Source organism: Myotis lucifugus, unplaced genomic scaffold (genome assembly GCF_000147115.1).
Source record: "Myotis lucifugus unplaced genomic scaffold, Myoluc2.0 scaffold_1, whole genome shotgun sequence".
Taxonomy (NCBI): domain Eukaryota; kingdom Metazoa; phylum Chordata; class Mammalia; order Chiroptera; family Vespertilionidae; genus Myotis; species Myotis lucifugus.
In genome coordinates, this window is record NW_005871049.1 from 31,989,517 (window position 1) to 32,008,987 (window position 19,471).

The 19,471-nt window shown below is 44.9% G+C and overlaps 1 protein-coding gene across 2 annotated transcripts in view; it reads right to left on the reverse strand.

Annotated features, from left to right (window-relative positions):
• Positions 1-6,837, reverse strand: part of MFAP3L (microfibril associated protein 3 like) — a 39,422-nt gene extending 32,585 nt beyond the window's left edge. The window contains exon 1 of one of the 2 annotated variants that reach the window (XM_006081891.3): positions 6,717-6,837. The gene's annotated coding sequence lies outside the window, so the exon portion shown is untranslated. The remainder of the gene's footprint in view (positions 1-6,716) is intronic. The other variant, XM_023755609.1, reaches the window with a different exon arrangement.
• Between the last annotated feature and the right edge of the window lie 12,634 nt (positions 6,838-19,471).

Consider the following 19,471-nt stretch of genomic DNA (forward strand, 5'->3'; position numbering starts at 1 on the left):
TTCATTCAAATACCTCCCTCTGCTGAGGACCAGGGAAAGTGGTCTTTAAGAAAGCACAGTCCCTAGGCATCTACCTACTTCTTTATAGGGGAGCCTGGCCTCTGGGATAAGAGTTAACTGCTGGTCAATTTGGGATGGTCTCCACTGTTACAGATATAGAGCTCTCGCTAGTTTTCAGGAGGGTACCCGAACAGCAGCCTCCCAGCTTGTCTATGAGAGGCACTGCTTTAATAAACAGATAAGAATGATTTGAATTAGCCCCAGGCTCCTCTGGCCTTGTTGGAACTGGATGGGCCCGTTCAGTGGGTAATTCAGGAGCACTTGAACCCATTTATTTCCTTAAGAGGCAAAGCCTTCCCTTATACTCTTCCTGGGACCAGGAGCCACTCAAATCCTCAATGGAAGGAAAGAATTGGGTTTATATTTTAAAAATCTCAGCCAGCTTCCTCTTTCCCACTGATTATGAAGAGTCAACTTCAGCCCAGACTCTCAAACAGTTACTTTGTGATCCAGAATTAGGGAAGCCCACCCCACACTAAGTTTCTTCTGTCTCATCAGCAAACCCCAAATGCTTCTGTCGGGAAGCTGGAGAGCCATCAGGGAATTAATTCCTTCTCTCTTCCATCCTCTTACAAAATTCTGTGCCCTGTGATGATGAAGTTCCGACTTCTTCACTCACTCGCAGCTCTGTGTACATTCTGTCCTTACTTTAGGTCCCTCTGCCTAAGCCAGTGCAGTGGAAGTTAGTCCCTCCGGTAATGCAAAGGCTTGCACTTGGTAGGAGAGCCCTTGAGAATTGCTCTAAGCCTGAAATCCATTGAGAGGGTGTGCCTGCCACACATCAGCAGTACTTGACCCAAGTCATCCAATGACATCCTTTCCTTTCCAGCCCACATGGCTACCACTCCCTGGTTTACCTGCCCATCATCTCTGACTGGCATCACTTAATAGACTCCTTTCTTGCTGATCTGCCTCTAGTCTTGCCGGTCCTCCAGTCCATACGCCATGTTGTTGCGGAAGTCAGCTGATGCTAAAATGTCTGATTTAAAACATATTCCATGTCTTCATTTTGTCAGAAGCATGAAACTATAAAGTCCTCGGCAGGGCATAGATGATCCTTCATGGCCTCTTTCACCTCATCTCTGGAGCATCCCCTCCCCGGTCCCCATCACATTCCCTTTCCTGAACTCCTTGAAGCCCCCCAGAACCTCTGTGTTTTTCACCGTGCTGCCTTCCATAAGCTTGCACATCTGGTGAACCCCTACTTGGCCTTCAAGTCATGGTTCAAAAGCTCTCCAGGATGCCCGGGGAGCCCCAGACACTCCTTTTCTCACTGACCTTTACCCATAATTCCACATTTTCACTGTAATTGTCTTTTGCACATTTGATCCTCCACTAGATTATAAACTCTCAGATTACCAATATTTATTGAATGAAATGATGAATTAATTACTGAATAGATAAGAGAGGCTTTTCTGGAAATACAGATTTGGAGACAGTGGTGTATGGGTGACTGATGCAGTTCAGGAAAAATTAAATTACCTGGGAAGAACACAGTGGGCCACAAGATGAGAAGGTGAGGTAGAAGCTAGGGAAATTTGAAAGGCAAACACTCAGAGGAAGAACAAAACACACACACACACACACACACACACACACACACACACAAAACGCCTAGCCGGCGTGGCTCAGAGGTTGAGCGTGGACCTATGAACCAGGAGGTCACAGTTCGATTCCCGGTCAGGGCACATGCCCGGGTTGTGGGCTCGATGCCCAGTGTGGGGTGTGCAGGAGGCAGTCGATCAATGATTCTTTCTCATCATTGATGTTTCTGTCTCTCTCTCTCCCTCTCTGGTCCTCTCTGAAATCAATTAAAATATGTAAAAAATAAAATAAACAACAACAACAAAACAACAATAATGACAAAACAAAAAATATCTAAGGCGCACATCCCAGAGACTAAGGCAGAAGAGATTCAAAAAAGAGGAACAGTTCATGCTGAGCTCTTCTTTTGCAGTGGACAACAATTATTGCATCACTACATAGGGAAGTTTGGGTAAAAATCTTACCAAGTTATGCAAATGGAAGCTACACAATAAAGATGTAGGGTTTTGTTTTCATTAATATCAATCTTAATCAAGTCTTACTATTCTTTCCAATATCAGATTTTGCCAGCCCAGGGCTTCCTTTATCATTCCTGAAAAATTTGTTTATCTCTTACTCATTTTTTCCTGACATACAGTTTAGTTTCAATTAAAGCCACTCTTGTGATCCTAAGGTAGAAGATTTCGGACACACAGGTAGGTTTTCGGACACACAGAGATGTCAATTCAACCGGACTGTAAGGTTTTGCAGGACAGATATTAAGCCCTTGAACATTAAAGGGGCCGAATAAATATGTCTGGAAAGAATGATTACATTCCATATATTTAAACACAGAAGTTAGGTCAGCTAGTATTATAGCTGTCACCCAGCCCCAGCGAATATGGAGCCCATGGCAAACATTGCTAATTGATCATGGCAACTCCTCAGCTGAGCCTGTATAAGCCCACAGCACTACAAGCAGCTACTACCCACTAGTCAGAGTTGGTCCAGATGACCCAACATCATTCCCAAGTTAACTATGTTAAATTTGAGCTTTCCCAGCTCTCTGCTCATGTCTGCATGGTATGCAGCCAGCTCAGCAGCTGCCTGGCAGAAACAAAGCAGTCAAGTGCTACTTGGCCTTTCTGCTTTACTATGTCCTTCTTCTACTCGAAATTGTGAATGAGTTTCCTTCAGTTATTAATTTAACTCATGCCTAGACATGTCCTTTCAGGTCAACTCAGAGAACCGAATCACATAACATGCTGATTCCAGATCTCTATCCATCGCTGCCCACCTCTGGTTAGACACCCTTTGTCAAAATGCCCTGTGAAACCTGAGATTCAGCTGTACATTGCATTTTTTTTTTTTTTGAAGATGAATCTGGTAGCAGTCGTCATTGCACGTTCCTGTTTAAAAGTCATTTGCTGGTTTCCCGCTGTTTATCTATAATAGGATAAAATCCAAACTCGTTTGCATGACATCAAGTTTCTCACAATGAAAGGACCACTTCATTCCCCTTCTCCTGCCCCTGCCTATTATTCCATCACACCAAATCCTTCTTTGTGTGTGGCTGCATTTGCTTTCTATGGCTCCTTTCTACGGCACTTAAGTTACAGTCTTGGTGACTGAACACACAACTTTATTATCTTTCCGTTCTGTGGGTTAGAAGTTCAGCATGGGTCATAATGTGTTAATTAAGGAGTTGGCAGGGCTGTATTCCTTCTGGAAGCTCTAGGGGACCATCGTTCCCTTGCCTGTTCCAGCTTCTCATTCCTTGGTTCATGGACCCCTCCCACCTTCAGAGCCGGCAAGGGCTGGTCAAGTCTCTCCCACGTGGCATCACTCAGAGGCTGACTTCTGCTTCCCTCTTTCACTTATCAGGACTCTTGTGATTATACTGGGCCCACTGGATAATCCTGAAAAATCTCTCCCTGTCAAGATCCTCAACTGAATCACATCTGCCAAGCCCCAAAGGGAGTATCTTTTGGGGGAGGGGTAGCTATCATTCTAAATACCACGATGGTGTTTCTCCTGCCTGGGAAGTCTCCTTCTCTGCTTGGAAGTCCCCCACCCAATTCCTTAGGCATTCCTTAAAGTCCCATGGAAATGTCACTATTTTCATGAGACCCCTCCTCTTCCTCCAACCCAAGGGGCTCATTCCTAAGTCTCCTCAGTTCCATGTACAACCACCTCTCCTGCAGCACTTGCTCTGAACTATAGTTTATCTGTCCTCAAGCATGTCTCGCTGACTGGGTGTGAGTCACTGTCTTATTCATTTTTGCAGCCTCAGGGGACTAACTATAAAAGATTGTGGAGAAGAAAAATGAATTGTGATATTTTGATGAGAAAAGACCTCAGGTGGAGGCAGGCACAAGACCAATAAATTCAGAGGACTTCTGTTTTGAGTACAGTTTAGAAACTATTTCTGACAGCTCTTACCTGGTTATCATCACATGATCAACCAAACCCCTTAATCCTTTAACCACTCCAAGGAGGTATTAGAGCAACCATTTGCATCTAAGGCCATGTTTAACTTCATTATGATTTGCCAGGGGTCACAAAATGTGGTCATAGTTTTAAGTGTCCTGGGCTTGGCTAGACAAGAACAGGCCACACGCCAAATTATTTGAGATGGGAGATGTTCCAGAAGTGAGATTTGACTATATTTTTAAAGGTAATAGTTTGCTATGAATATCTAATGTTACTAATTTCTATAAAGTATAGAAATCTAAAGACATGAAAAAATAATTATGTGCTTGGCACTTGAGCTGCAAGAACCCAACAGTTAGGTACAAAAGAGAAGAAATTATTACCTGTTTTCTAATTTGAATACAAAAATCTACTTTGCTACTTTCTCTTCGTTAGCAATAATAAAATCCCTCTTGAATCTAAACCCTGTTGCTTTTGTAAGTTTTAGGTTAGGAGAATGTGGAGTTTAAATATGTCTTTTGTTAAATTTCATTGTCCTTCCTAACTAAAAACAAAACCATATACATAGATCTAGAAGGGGCCTATTGATCTATATTAAACCTCACATTCACAAAGGCTTAGTGCTTCCTCAAGGTCAGCAGAGCCAGTACTAACTTCCACTTGGGAATGCAGCCTGAGAACACCCAACCTGCTGTACAGGATAAGTTGTACACATATGTGTTACTTCATGGCAGATTTTTAACCTGGTGCATATTTATAGAAAAGGGAAGCACAATTTCTCAATATGTGTTTCTCAATTATCTAAAGCAGCGGTTCTCAACCTGTGGGTCGCGACCCCTTTGGCGGTCGAACGACCCTTTCACAGGGGTCGCCTAAGACCATCCTGCATATCAGATATTTACATTATGATTCATAACAGTAGCAACATTACAGTTATGAAGTAGCAACGAAAATAATTTTATGATTGGGTCACAACATGAGGAACTGTATTTAAAGGGCCAGAAGGTTGAGAACCACTGAATTCTAAAGTTATCTATAAATGTATTTAGAAATGCATTTAGGAGCGATGAACACCAAACTATTTGGCTAAAATGGAGGACTTTGGGCCTAGCTTGTAGAAATCATATTGTTGCTATTGTTGTTGTCTGGAAATTTCAAGCCTTTCCTGTTATTAAATCTTGGTTATGTTTAGGCATAACATAGAGCACACTTGGGAAAACCATCCAGGATAGCTGGAATTACAGCAGGAACCAGAGCAGGCAAGAACAAACATTAAAAGCTATTCACAGCCCAATGAAAAGTCAGTGCACCTTGAAAATCTATTAAGGTCTATCAAGAATACAAACAAGATAATAAGCTTAATAAAGAAAAAACTGAACCCACTAAATGGTACTTATGGAAATAGGTTTGAGGACATAGCTTTAATTGAGGTAGAACTAGTTCCTACTAAAACAAGGATGGCTTACCTTGCTCTTAATAGGTCCAAAAATCCTAGTAATGGTAATGGTACTAAATATTTTAGGAAGAACCAACAGTAGAAACCACAGTGGGATCTACAAATTGTCTTTTTTTTCTTTAATATATAAGTAAAATGCCAGTAAAACTACATTGGTCTAACTTTTCTGAAAATTAATCTTCCATCTTGCATTTCATATTGAACAATTTTACTATGTTCAGCATAGTAGCAACTGGAAAAAAATGTGTTTCATGTAGAAATAAAAGTGAGAAAACTTTACAAAAAACTGCTCTTCTGCAACGATAGCCTCCCAACTTCTTAATATAAAGCTAACACAAAATAAAGATTGCTACAGTAACCAAACTTTTCTGTAACAAGTATTCTTAACAACAATGGCAATTCAACCATAAAAGGTTATTTTCTACAGTGTAAGCAGATAATGGACCTGCAAACATTCTTCCCTTTTTTTTTTTTTTTTTTGCTAGCTTGCTTTATAAATCTTGCAACTTGCAAGCTCCAATTTTTTGGATGGGGAAGGCAGGTTAATGGTCGAGCGTAAAATAAATCAGCTCTGCAAATACTTTATTTTTTTTAAGCCGATGAAATACGTTTCCCTTGCCACGTCATGAAGCAATTCTGTGTCAACTTGCTATGGAGGCAAATGCGACAAACTCAGAGAGCTCCAGTCGTGAGGCGGCGGCTGGAGGCACCACAGCTTCCCGCACTCCTGCAGCAGCAGGACAAGGCGCTCTCCCGGAACCGGACCCAGAACCCCCGCTCAGGGCCTTCTGGGGCCAGGACAATAGGACAATACACCTTACCCCCTATTTCGGGGAAACTGAGGCACGGTGACCGGAGCGACCTCGAGTCAGGCGAAGCCCCAGCGCACTTGGCGTCCCTTCCCTGGGAGACCCGGGAGGCTCCTCGGTAGCGCGCGGTAGACACCGCGTTCCACGCCATAGGAGGCTTATCGTATAAGCCTGAGAGGCGGTGTCCCCAATCCATCCCCCTCTCCCCGGGTCCCGCCCCACAGTATGTTGAAGCATCCTGCGACCCCCGGGAGCCCGCTGCAGGGACCTCGCCGCGCCTCCCAGTGCGCAGCCTGCGTCGCTGGCTCCACCACCCTAAGTGCCCGAGAAAGTTCCGCGGTGACAGCCGCAGCTGCGACTCGACCGCCCACCAGGTGTGGGGCTCCCCGCTATCCGCGCCTCGCAGCCCGGTCTCACCGGGCGCCCCCGCTAACCTGACGCCGCCGTGCCACTCAGGTGGCCCCCGTGCACCGCTCGCCATGGCCAGCCTGAGAGCGGCCGCCGCGCCGCGCTCCCCGTCCGAGGACTCGCAGCGCCTACAGCCGGCGAGCCCCCTCCGCCAGCTCCGTGCCGCGAGGGCTGCGTCGCCGGCGGGCGGCCGGGAGTGCGGCGCTTCCCACCCACTGGAGCCGGAGCCGGCCGGTGCTGAGCATGCCCAGTGCGGCTCGCCGGGCGGCGCGGAGGCAAGGAACCGGGTGCGGTGTCAACGCCGGGTTTTCGCAGCAGCCACCGGCGCGGGGCGGTGCGGGCCAACCTGTGGGAGCCGCGGATCCTCCCGCAGAAGAGGGGGCGAGCTGTGGGTGCCAGGGAGTCCCCCTTTTGGTCCCCGCAGCTTCTGGCGCCGGCCTCCGCTGCAGGACGCCGAGCTTATTACGGAGCGGAGGGCATTTATTTCGGATGCCGTCGTGCTCGGGCAGCATGACTGGTCATTGAGATGCAGGGCACAACCAGGGGTTCTATTGCAACTTTGTGGAGCGTCGCGTCGCACTGTTATTCAGGGAGAGGTTTCTTAGAATCCCATCCCGGGACACACAACCCCCGAACCTACCCCGTCTCCAAGGCCACCTGCCAAGCCACCTTGCGATCAGAGGCCTCGGGCGACTCTGCTGTCAGTTCTAAAGCCCGCACGGAACAAGCTGGAAGAAAACACGCAGGACGTTCACTGGCGTCTTCTGAGTGGTGTGGTTCCAGGGATTTTAAAATTACTTATTTTTTTACTATTTGTTTCTAAGTTTTTTTTCTAATGTACAATATGATGCTTTTAAAATAAGGTTAGTCTAAAACTCCTGCAGAAGTCTGGCAGCAATACTCTGCGCACCCCACTCTTTTTTTTTTTTTTTTTGACTTGCCAGGCACTGTCAATTTCTGGGGCCAGGACCGAGCTCCTTTTCCCCGGCTCTTCTAGGCCCGCCCTTGGCCTCGCCCACACCCATCTTTTTACTTCCGTACCTCCCCCTTCGCCTACGGTTGCTGCCAAAACCCGGAAAGGTGGACTCTGCACGCTGACGCTTGTGGCTCCTGCAGGCAGACTGGGCTTGTTCCGCCGCCGGGTCAGGGACGGCTGTCACCGAGAAAGGAGGCTTTAAGAGACTCCCAGTTGCTTTCCTCCTTCTCCCGGTCCCTGGCCAATGAGACAAAATAGCGCCGCCGACCCCCTGCCCCGAGTTCGGACCCGCAGAAGTGGGTCAGGACCTGACTGAGCATGCTCCGGGCAGTGCCAGGCAGCCGCAAAGGCTGCGTCGGGTTGCCCAACGTGGAAGGTCAGGAGGCCGATGGAAGCTGGGCACTAGAGGTGCGCGAGAGCCTGGACAGGTCGCCCCTGCTGAGGCCCGTGGTGGGACGGGGACGAGGTTGTGTGTGTGTGTGTGTGTGTGTGTGTGTGTGTGTGTGTGTGTGTGTAAGGATGGGGGTGCGGGACATTTGGTTTCCCTAAAAGACTGACATTAGAAATGATATTTTAACATCACTTTTTATGACATCGCGAATAACAACACATTTTAGCTCTAAGAATTTTTCAGCCTGGTTTGCTTTCAGGCAACCTAAACCGCCTTTCATATACATTTTTAAAGGTATTTAATAGGCATTCTTTACAGTTGCACTCAAACACTAAAATTTCACCTGTTTTATCAAAGATTAAATTTTTGTCCTCACTCTCAATTCTGCAATATTATATTCCTCTTTAAAAATTTAGGCTGTACTGCATTCACTCTCAGATTCTCCTGCCTCCCTTTCAAATTCTCAGAGAACCTGCAGAATGTTCTCATACTGTCTTGGATACACTTGAGGCAGGTGTGGGGAACTTGCTTTTAATTCTCTGTCACAGAAGAGGCGACTGAAATGGAGTAAGCGTCCAGGGAAGAGATTTTACAGGCTTGAGGTAAACTCGGGAACCCAGAGAGCCTTGCACTGAGTCCAGGCAGGAACGGGACAGTGTGTGTTTTGTCTGGGGAGGAGGAAGATGGGCACATGGGACAGCTGCCCAGTGAGGTTTGGGGTGACAGTGGGAAATACCCTCAGTGAGGGTTGGCTCCATTTCAATGTCTTCCCTTTGTGCAGCCCTAGTTCAGCATAAGCATGGCTGGAGACACCATCTTTAAGTACTTGCCCCTAGGCTCCTAACCTGTGCTGCAGCCATCCTCAACCCCAAGCTTTCAGATGTCATTGTGGCTGGTACCTCTGAGCACTGCTCTTGAATTTCCCCAGGTCCCCATAGACATCTACATCACAGATAATCTAGCCTGGGAAAGGTTGACATCTCTTCAACAGTCCATTCCACCACTCCTCCCCAGCTGAAACTTTATGGTCCAGTGTTCCATGACCTCTCGGACAGTTTCTTCTCCAGGTTCCTTTCCTCGGCACCACTCCCCATTGTAGGTGTTCGGTCCTGTGGCCTCTTCCCTTCTCATTTCTCTGAGGGCTCTCATCCACTCTGATGATTGTCAGGACCAAGGTGGTGTTCATTTGGGTGTGCACGTGTGACCATGCTAGTTGTCTATTGCTGGGATCCTTTCTGCTCCACCAGGCACCTGTTCTGATTATCTATGCCTGACTGTTTGTCCATACCAGTTGGTAATATTCTGAATATTATCTCTGCCCCAAACCATAACCTCTTTTACACATCTACCCGAGTTCAGACCCTTGTATGTAATCTACCAAATATCCTAATTGCTATGACCCCCAGGAAATTTGAACCCAGTATGTCCCAAACAGAACTCGGGAGCTATGGTTGCTCTTCTGCCTATATGTGTTTCCTGGGACCCCCAAATTCTCAGCTATGCACACCACAAATATGGATGTTATCCTAGATTCATCCATCTGCCTTTCCCCTATCATCTTGCTAGTCACTGGTACTGTCCACCCTGCCCTTAGACATCTCTGCATACAGACCCTCCACCTTCACCTCCTTCTCCCCTTCCCTCTCTCTGTGTTCCTGCCAATCCATCCTCCACACCTCCTCAGATTTTTTTTAAGCAAATCATATTGCAATATGTCTGCTAAAAATCCTTAAGTGGATTCATAGTGCCTTCAGGATAGAATCTAAGTTTCAAACCTGAACTGGTCCCTGTGTCCTTCTCCAGATTAGCCTCCAGCCAGTGTCCCCTAGGGCCCCACATCCTAGCAACCCGAATTCCTTGTCCTGCAAATTCACGCCTCTGGGTTCCTTTACTCTTCCCTCTGTCTTTTCCCCTTGTCCATCCCTTGGCAACATCTTCAAGACTCAGTTCAGGCTGGGTCTCCTCTGACCTCCCCAAGATGACTTCCTCTTGAATACTTCACCTGCATCATATACCTTGTCTCCATTTTTAATTCAATTTTTAACTGCTTTATTAATTTCACATCATGAAAAGAATATTTTTCCCCCCAAAACTGGATGAAATTGACCTGCTGGACACAGAGTTTTACACGTAGGCCATACAATATTCAGTTAGAAACTGGTAAGAGGAAACACCAACAAGTTTACAGAAAAGTAAATCACAAAACTACTAAGTTTTAGAGCAGAGGCCACGTTATTTTATTATTATTTTTGCACATTGTGTTATTATTTATTATTTTATTATTTGTAAAACATATGTATACTTTCTGTTGACAGTATTACAGATGTTACCCATTCCTCCCCCTTCCCTTGGCCCCTTTGCTCAACCCCTATGCCTCTAGGCCTTCACCATACTATTGTCTGCATCCATGGGCTATGCATATAAGCATGTAAATTGTTTGTTTTATCTCTTCTGATCCCCTCCCTCCACTCCTAGATTTGTCAGTCTGTTCCTTGGCAGAGGCCACATTGTTAACCTCAGGGAAAGCCTTCAGATTCAAATGTAAGGTAAAAGTCATAATGATTATCAGGTTCAGGAGTTTGGAAGTGCATAGCCTGGCTCATTTGCTGCTTTCTTCTGATTTCCATTCATTTCTACACTATCTCCCACTTCATTGTGATCAACAGGCTTGATAGTTAGGGCCCATGGAAAATTAGGGACAGTCACCTAACCCACCCTAGCCAGACATCTCCTCCAGGCTTCCGGGCTTCACCCCCTCCAAATGGCGTGGTTCCTCCTCATTCTGCATAGGGGCCATTCCCTCCTTCATTTTCCTGTTGGGCATTTTCCTTGTTGAGATTTTTTTTACTGCTTGTACCTCTTTGGATGCCATCACTCCCGGGCCTATCCTTGTTGTCTGCTCCTCCTCACAATTCTTGCCGAAACACTTGGACCTGAAAACCTGCTCCCTCTCCGCCTCCACCTCCTACTCTTGGGGCTCCTACATAATCACTGGTTATGTAGTAAGGAAGCTGCTGTTTTTCCATGTGTTGACCTACAGGGGGATTTTACTTGGTGACTCAGGGCCACGGGGAAAATGAACCAAGAAGGGTGTGAGTGACTGCCCAGTCTGGTCTGCCTTGTCTCCATTTTGACGCCTAACCTTGATTTACTTTCCTTTGTCATATTGTAGGCAACATGACCACAAAGGCTCATCTCACAGTCTTTGTATCTTTGTTCTCAGTCCTCAGTACAATTTTACTTGATAAATGAATAATAGACATATATACCCACGTAATATTTAAAGTATATTAATTTTTAAAATTCTATCTGAGAATAGTAAATCGAGTGAAAAGAAAAAATACCAGAACAGTCACATCATATATAACCTGCTGAATGGTTATGCTCCTTTGAGTAATAAAAGCAAGATCTCAGATGTGATCTTAAACCCAGTGATTTTCTTCAGCTTCAGAAAGCAGGAAGTATTTTTGTGAGCCAGTCTGATGTACTTGTTTTAGCAGCCTGTAACTGCACAAAGCCAGCATGGTATTGCTAATTAATCACAAAGTCCATTGTTCTCTCTTACTGGGTTTCCTTCCACAGTGTAGTTATAAACTCATAATTATAGGGTTACTTCCTAGAACAGAGTTTATTTTTTGTTGTTGAAAGTGTGGCATCTTGGAAGGGCAGATTAACCATTTAGGAATGAACATGATTTTTATAGTTCTACCAGCTCCCATTGCCTGCTGAGAGCACCCAGAGATAACTGTGGATGGACGGACTGCCTCCTTTAGGTTAAGGAGAGATGGTGAATTCATTCCAGACCTCCTGAATAGAGTGGGCCAGGGACAGAGATGTTCATAGCCCCTCCAGTTGGTCCTCATTATATACTCGAGAAACACAGTTTTATGTCATATGAATAAAAGGAAAACAAACAAAAGAACCTATTAGTCCAAAACTTCAAGTAGCTCCTAAATTGGTTTTCATTGGCAGAAAGATATATATGGGTGGGAAGAATATTCTACTTATTAAATATGTTATTCATGTTTGTTCTAGTCACGTTAGAGAGTCTGGAGAATATAGACTATACATATGTAGTATGGGGGCTGCTTGTTTTTCCATGTGTTGACCTGCAGGGGGATTTTACTTGGTGACTCATGTAGGCCCAGGGTTATTCTCCAGCATCTCTTTCCTAGTTCAGCCTCCTCTGACAGAGGGTGATGGGACGGTGAAGGTTCTGACCTTACCTCCTTCCTGGAAAAGGACAGTCACAGATGTGAGACCCTACATTAGGCTTTTTCCTGGTTCCTGGGAGACTGAAAGGCCACAATTAGGAAGGAGGATGGGGGAGGAAGGGAAGGAAACGAACACTTCTCTATTATCTTGTGACTTGCTGGAGAGAACAGCGCTTCTTAAAAAATCTGAGTCAGTATTTGGGAAATACTCCCGTCTGTATTGTCGCTTTAGGTTGAGCATTGATGTTGGTCCTTTGGAGGTGTGTGTGCACGTGTGTGGTCTAAACAGTGAGCCCGTTGCAAAAATCAGGAGAGCAAATGGTGCGCCTGCAGCTCACGTGGGGCAGGAGACCCCGCTGGAAGGAGCATGCCCTTCCTGGGCCTCCCTGTGGGACCACTCCAAAGCCCTGCTCTCCTGGACAGTTTCCCAACCTGGGACATTCCTGGGCATTGCAGCCAAGGCTCCTGTGTGTAGGGACTTCCTGAAAGTGGGTGGATATTTGCACAGGAAGGCTGGAAGAGGGACTCTCATTGTGAGAGAGATTGTGAAGAGGGGCCTGGAGAGCCTGACGGGGGAAATGGAGTGAGTCCTAGAGGGAGTCTCCTTTGTGTAAATTTGACTTCGCAGGGGCTTTACCTTGGATTCTGGAAAAGTTTTGTCATGTACATAGCTTGAAGCTTTGTTTTTTTAGTTTATAATTTCCTCAGGAAGGACGGAAGGCCAGACATCCACTTCATCACCATAGGATAGAAGAGGTCAAAGTTGGGTGATGCAAGTAATCAAACAGACAAGCAAATCACTGGTCAGCAAGTGGGAAAACAGACACCCAAAGAAGCCAACATGATGCCCAGGAACGTGGCCCACAAGGATAATCTTTTGCCCCAACACTTGACAGGGAGGCCATAGCACCCACTTTGGAACATGGCTCAGAACTGAGGGCCCCTGGTCTGGCTGGTGTTGAGTGTCGACCTATGAACCAGGAGGTCACGGTTCTATTCCTGGTCAGGGCACATGCCCGGGTTGCGGGCTCAATCCCCAGTAGGGGATGTGTAGGAAGCAGCCAACCAATGATTCTCTCTCATCATTGATGTTTCTCTCCCCCTTTCTCTCTGAAATCAGTAAAAAAATAAAAATAAAAGAACAGGGCCCCTTGAGTCCAGGTGAGCCTCTGCACCTTCACTGCAACCTTAGCAGGAGTAACCAGAGAAACCTGCATGATGAGAAATATCCAATGTAAATACGGGATGCAGAATTGGGATTTTCTGTGCTGGTGATTTTCAAGCCTCTCTCTTATATGAGTAGTTATTGACTAGAATTAAGAGGATAGTAACTTCTATATTTTTTCTTTTTATCCTATGCATACACGTGACACCGAAAGTCTCAGTGTGGACATGGGGGTTCTTGCCAGGTTGGAGGCTGGGAAGAAGCCTTGGTGTGTGGCCAAGGCAGAGAGGTCGGAGGGCCAGCTGGATGCCAGGGGAGTAGAAGCCCTATTGGGGGTTTAGGAGACTTACAGAGGCAGGAGTGATGAGAATGCCATGCTGGCCTGGCAGTAGGTGGAAGGAGCTGGTTTTCGCTTGGTAAGATTTGAAGGACACTAGGAGGCTCAGAAGCGCTGTTGTCTGTGGATGTCCGGCTTCCCCCCTCGGGCCTTCCCCTCTGCGGGGTGAGGTTTGGATAGATCAGGAAGCTGCTGTCCAAAGGCCAGGTCCTGTCCTGAGAGACCACACAGTGGGGAGCGTGAAGGCCCTGGACATCTACTAGTGAATTGTCACCATGGGAAAGGACTGAAGTGGGGACTAAAATTTACTGTTGCTTCTCCTATAATTGAAACTCTCCTTCCCCTTCACAAAACACATGGACCACAATGTGCTCACCTTCACTATGATCTCACCTTCCCCGTCTGGCTGTAATTACAGGAAGGACTGTGCTTGGTTTGTTCTCCATACGGATGAACAGTTTCTCCTCACTTATGGACCACGTGGTGGTTATAATAGAACTGCAGTTATCCGGCCGAGGGAATCTGTTCCTTTGTTTGGATCACACCTGCTTCGCAGGCATTTATATGCTCTGCAGGTTCTCTTTAGTAGTCTTTTCAATTTAATCTGGTATAGATCCTGGCACATAAAGATGCCAGTAAATTTTGTTGAGTTATGTGCTGGAAATTGGTACTAGAACTACACATTGGAGTATCTCGGAGGCAGGCATTTTAAAATCCAAATACCATTAGTCACTTGGTTTTCTGAAACGCCATTCAAACTCTGGCCTCAGTCTGCATGGTATTGATTCTGCTTTTCTTTCTGAAGAGGGTTTCAGACCTGTTACCAGCGTGTTTCTCCTTGGCTGGGTCAACTGATGAAAAAGGAAAAGCTGATCATAAATGTGGATGAGTCGGCCACACACATGAACACATTTAAAGAGCAAGGTTAAGGAATGGTGTCTATTTTTCAGTATCATGGTTCATGGGTTCTCTATTGTAATACAGCATTTCTGCTATTAATTTCAATGAACCTTCCTTTTTTGCATTAATAGGAATTTTAAAGGTGTTTTGAAATTAACCATCCCTAAAACTTGAGGAATATTTAAGAACTAAATGGGCAAGTTTCCTTAAGCTGAATAGAAGTTGCTATTTGCTGCTCAAAGTAGGGTAAGGTGTCTCAGAAGAGCAGCTAAGAATTGCTAATAAGCATAATGACATTGGCTGTAGCAATGACAGGGAGAAAACAGAGTGCGGTATAAAAGGACTCTGCAGACCTGCCTTGATGTGATTGATTGCAGTGATTAATCATTCTCTGTGTGTGCTTTGGCCTGTAGTACTAATTACTGGAAATGGATTACACTTGAAAGGGGAATACCCAGCCTGTCTTTAGGAATCTTCTACTGTTACATGAATATTACATTTAATTACATTAAAAGTCCACTATTGCCTGTTACCCATAAGACACACGGTAGGTAATGAGTTCGCTTGGAGCAGAACTGCCTGTCATCTTCAGGCCTTGACCAACCTGTCATTCACCCAGCACTGGACCCCTGCTCCTGAGGGCACCAGGAATGCAGGAGAACCAAAAACAGTTTGGAAGGTGTTAGTATTCCAGAAGAGCGGCACAGTAATCATCCCTGGGAAAATCATACCCCTTTATCCTGCCTTACTCTAGACTTTCAGCTTGGCATTGTTGGCATGTTGAAATTCCTGTGCACTTTTTTCAGTACCAGGTGCTTTGGTTCTAAAGGTCTTATTTGGTTTTCTTTCACTGTCTCTTACTTTCACTTGTATTTACTCTCATGCTATTTATTTTTCTTGAGAGTGTTAATTGCTTTCCTTTCATAATGTTAAGGAAGACTCCTGAGAAGATCAACGGGGAAATGAGGAACTGAAGTCGTTACTGGAAGGATCCCAGAAACTTGTCGGAAGCCAGGCCTGCTGGCCTGGCCTCCAGGACAGTTCCCAAATACCACGTGCTTACATGGTTGAATTGATTCATTTCTTGTAAGATTCTGACTCAGCATAGGTTTCCTTCAAATAGTAGGCATCTAACCTAAGATTTCAAAATGTGATATGACAGGCAAGTCAAAAAAGTTATGTAATTTAAGGATCGCTGGCTTTTTGACACCAGCATTTTGTATGAAAATACACTTTTTTTTGTATTTGTGAAATCTACTTACTAACGCATTTAAAAAATATATGTTCATTGATTTCTGAGAGGAAGGGAGAGGGACAGAGAGATAGAAACATCAATGATGATAGGGAATCATCAATCAGCGGCCTCCTGCACGCCCCGCTCCTGGGGATCAAGCCCGAAACCCAGGCATGTGCCTTGAACAGGAATTGAACCTCCTGGTTCATAGGTTGACACTCAACCACTGAGCCACGCTGGGCTTACTAATGCATTTAATTGTAGAATCTACATTAGCAAATCAGTATTGCTAGTTTCCATGAGGCTGCTGTACTGTCAAATCCCTTCTTAAGCTTTCCTTGCCCAATCTCCCAGCTTTCCCCAATGACACCCCTGCCCCTGGGTCTGCTAGACTCTCACTTCAACTAGGAGAAAGCCATCGTCTAAGTGCACCTCTCTGCAGTCAGTGTCTGGAGGCCAAGGAGCTGAAGACCAAAGGAACAGGGTGCTGGGACCTTCTGCGTGCCCAAGGTCACCCTGGATGAGGAGTGTTCTGTCATGCTTCAGGCTCCATCTGTTTCATGGCCCCTGACTATTGTCATCAGGGTTGAGGGTGATGGAAGAATGTAGTGGTCATTTGCCATTGTCCTTAACTTCCCTCCAACCTCCCAACCCTTCATGGTGGCCCCAGGTTGAAGCCTGGTATTGGGGCTGAAATGACTCCCCCACTGTCCTCTTACTATCTCTGCTTCACCAAGCACCTGTTACTGACACCCAACCCAGTCCTGATAAAGATACCTAGTCTCCTGGGGATCTCATCAGAGCCCCTCAAAAGCCAGGAGGCCTCTCAGAGTTGTTCAATTTGGAGTTGCAGTTAGAGCCATGAGTTCCTTGAGAGGCTATAGGCGGGACCTCAGAGTGACAGGAAAGAGGAAGTTGAGAAGGGGGCATGTGTATCTTCACTTTCTACTCTTGTCAACTGAGTGCAACTTGAAATGCGATCAATATTTTTAATATCTATAAATGCATATCGATAGTTTTAGAGTGAGAACATTTTTCTTTTGTTGCATTTAACTGTCACCCGATGTCATGCTAAACATTAAGATGACTGTAGATCACCAGCACTCCTGTGATGAAGTAGTAAACTGGGCAATGTTACATGGGCTCCAGTACACTTGGCTCTTAATGTCATCACAAGAAACTAGCCATATAATTAATGAGTTTTAGAATGGATTAGTGAAGTATTTTGGACCACTGAAACTAATATTGAAAATAAATGGAAAAATCAACTCTAATGAATACATTTTAATTTATTATAAAATAAATATGCCGGATTTGTGTAACAAATTAGGAACATTGAGTAATTTGTTGTGACAGTTCATTTACAAAAGAACTAGAATGCCCTTTGTTTTTAAACGATAAAAGAACATTGGAGAATGGCTATTGTCCCTTGAGTTATTTATAGTAGAAGATTAATAAAAACTTTGATCATGATGAATACATTTTCAGTGACAAGATTGTAGTAAGAATAAATATCAGCAACAATAAAAATAGAAAATGTTACGTTTTAAATCAGTCTAAAGAATTTTATGGAACAGTAAATTAAGTGATTTTATTTTTATCTGGTACATTAAAATTGTCTTATGCAAAATACCTTTAACATACATTGCCTATACTCCTAAACTAGTTAAAACCCCTTGAGGATAAAGGCCACATCCAGCCTCTGCATCCAGGGTATTACCCTACACATAGTAGGTACTTGCTAAATGTCTGTTGAATAAAATATGAGCTTCATAGTGATTTATACAATTTTCAAATAAACTAGTCTATATTAGGAGAGGAAGTAAATGAAAGAAAGGCAATGATTTTAATTTGAATAGCTGTTTACTAAATAAATAGATAAATAAATAAAAGAATGAGGATTTGGCTAGAAGAAAGTTGGTATTTGGGGGTGCTCATATAGGTTTAGGTTCTAAAATTAGTATGTAGTAAAAATTAATCTAGAATATCCCTTACGTTGACCATAAAATTTAACATACTCATTTGAGTATATAACCTATTTCCAAAGGGAGGGATGAAATGAGAGTCTCTATACAAATGTTTGGGCAGTCAGATCCATCTGTTTGAAGACATCTATCAAGATCCCAAGTGAGTGGAGGCTAGGGAGAGACACCTGAAAGTTCCTGTTGCCCACAGAGTTTACTCCATTCTGTCTTAATATCACACCTATAACTTTAATACATGTCACTGTGAGGGTTCAACCTAACAAGGATTTACATGTTCTGTAGGGTCAGATGCTGAAGTCAGAGACTCCACTGCCTCTGTCTTGTAGAGTTTTCTCATGGTGTGAAGGGAAACTGGAAGTCCATGGCAATTCAGTGATTCAGTGAAATGACTTGGTAGTTGCTGGCGCTCCATGCAGTACCTATTCTGAAGCAGGGTTGGCACAGAGAGGTCTTGCTCCAGCTGGAACTGCTTGATGAAGGCCTGCTCAGTGGGTCACTGCTCTCAGATCCCAACATACGACAGTGGGGCAGTAAAACCGAGACATCATTTATGTTTGGGATTTAATCTCACTTTGCTTTGGTTTTAGGGAGCTTCTGTCTAACCGTTTTAAGATAGTCTCACATGGGAGATTGCATAAGGCGTAGGGGATTAGTGCAGCTTGTCACCATTATTAGAAAAAATGTAAAATCTGGTGGGCCAACTGAAGCTGATTATCTGTCTGAAGTTCATTATTAATAATGGTTTTGGACAGAAGATGTATTATTTCTGTTCCATTTGTGTGAGTGCACTGTATGCTTCCCAGCCTTTCCTTTAATGACATCCTTACTAATGTAAGTGTTATCCAGGGCTGTTTGTAACCTGCTTAAGGAACCTGGATGACTAAAACCCTTACAAGATTTTTCCTGAAACTTCACAGTTTAGATGCCAGGAATTCTGACTTAAGTTTAGGCTCCTAATATCAGTGCCCATGCTGGCTTATTCTAGCAACCAGATTTACTTCGAGCTTCAGCTACAGAATGGTTTTCTGGGGATCACAAGTGCACTGCTACGTGCCATGTTGTTGAGTGAAAACTGAATGATGGAGAGCATGGACTCCCCGAGCTCCATGAGTTTTTGTGCTCTTCTCATTTAATAACATTTAATATCCACAACCTGGAATGGAATATAATGAACTCCTTTCTGACAGGTTTGGCATTCCATGGTGGCAGAGTAGCTGGACCTCCAGCTGCTGAATTACTCAGGAGTGAGAGTAATCGTATATAATAAAAGCCCAATATGCAAATTGTCCCCTTGACGGAGAGTTCAACCAAGAGTTCGACCGGGGGTGGGGGGTGGCCCACCAACTGCCTGCAGCCTCTCCCCCCAGCCCTGCCCCCGATTAGCCTTACTCCCCCATCGGGGGGCAGGGTGGGCCAGCCAACCACGGGAAGGAGGCCCTGGCCGGTGGCCGCTAGGGACCCAACCCGAGCATGAATTTCATGCACTGGGCTCTAGTTCTCTATATAGAAAAGTACTTATTCACTCAATTATTTTATTTCTCCCATTCTTTACACTCCTTGTTTTCCTGTTATATATTTG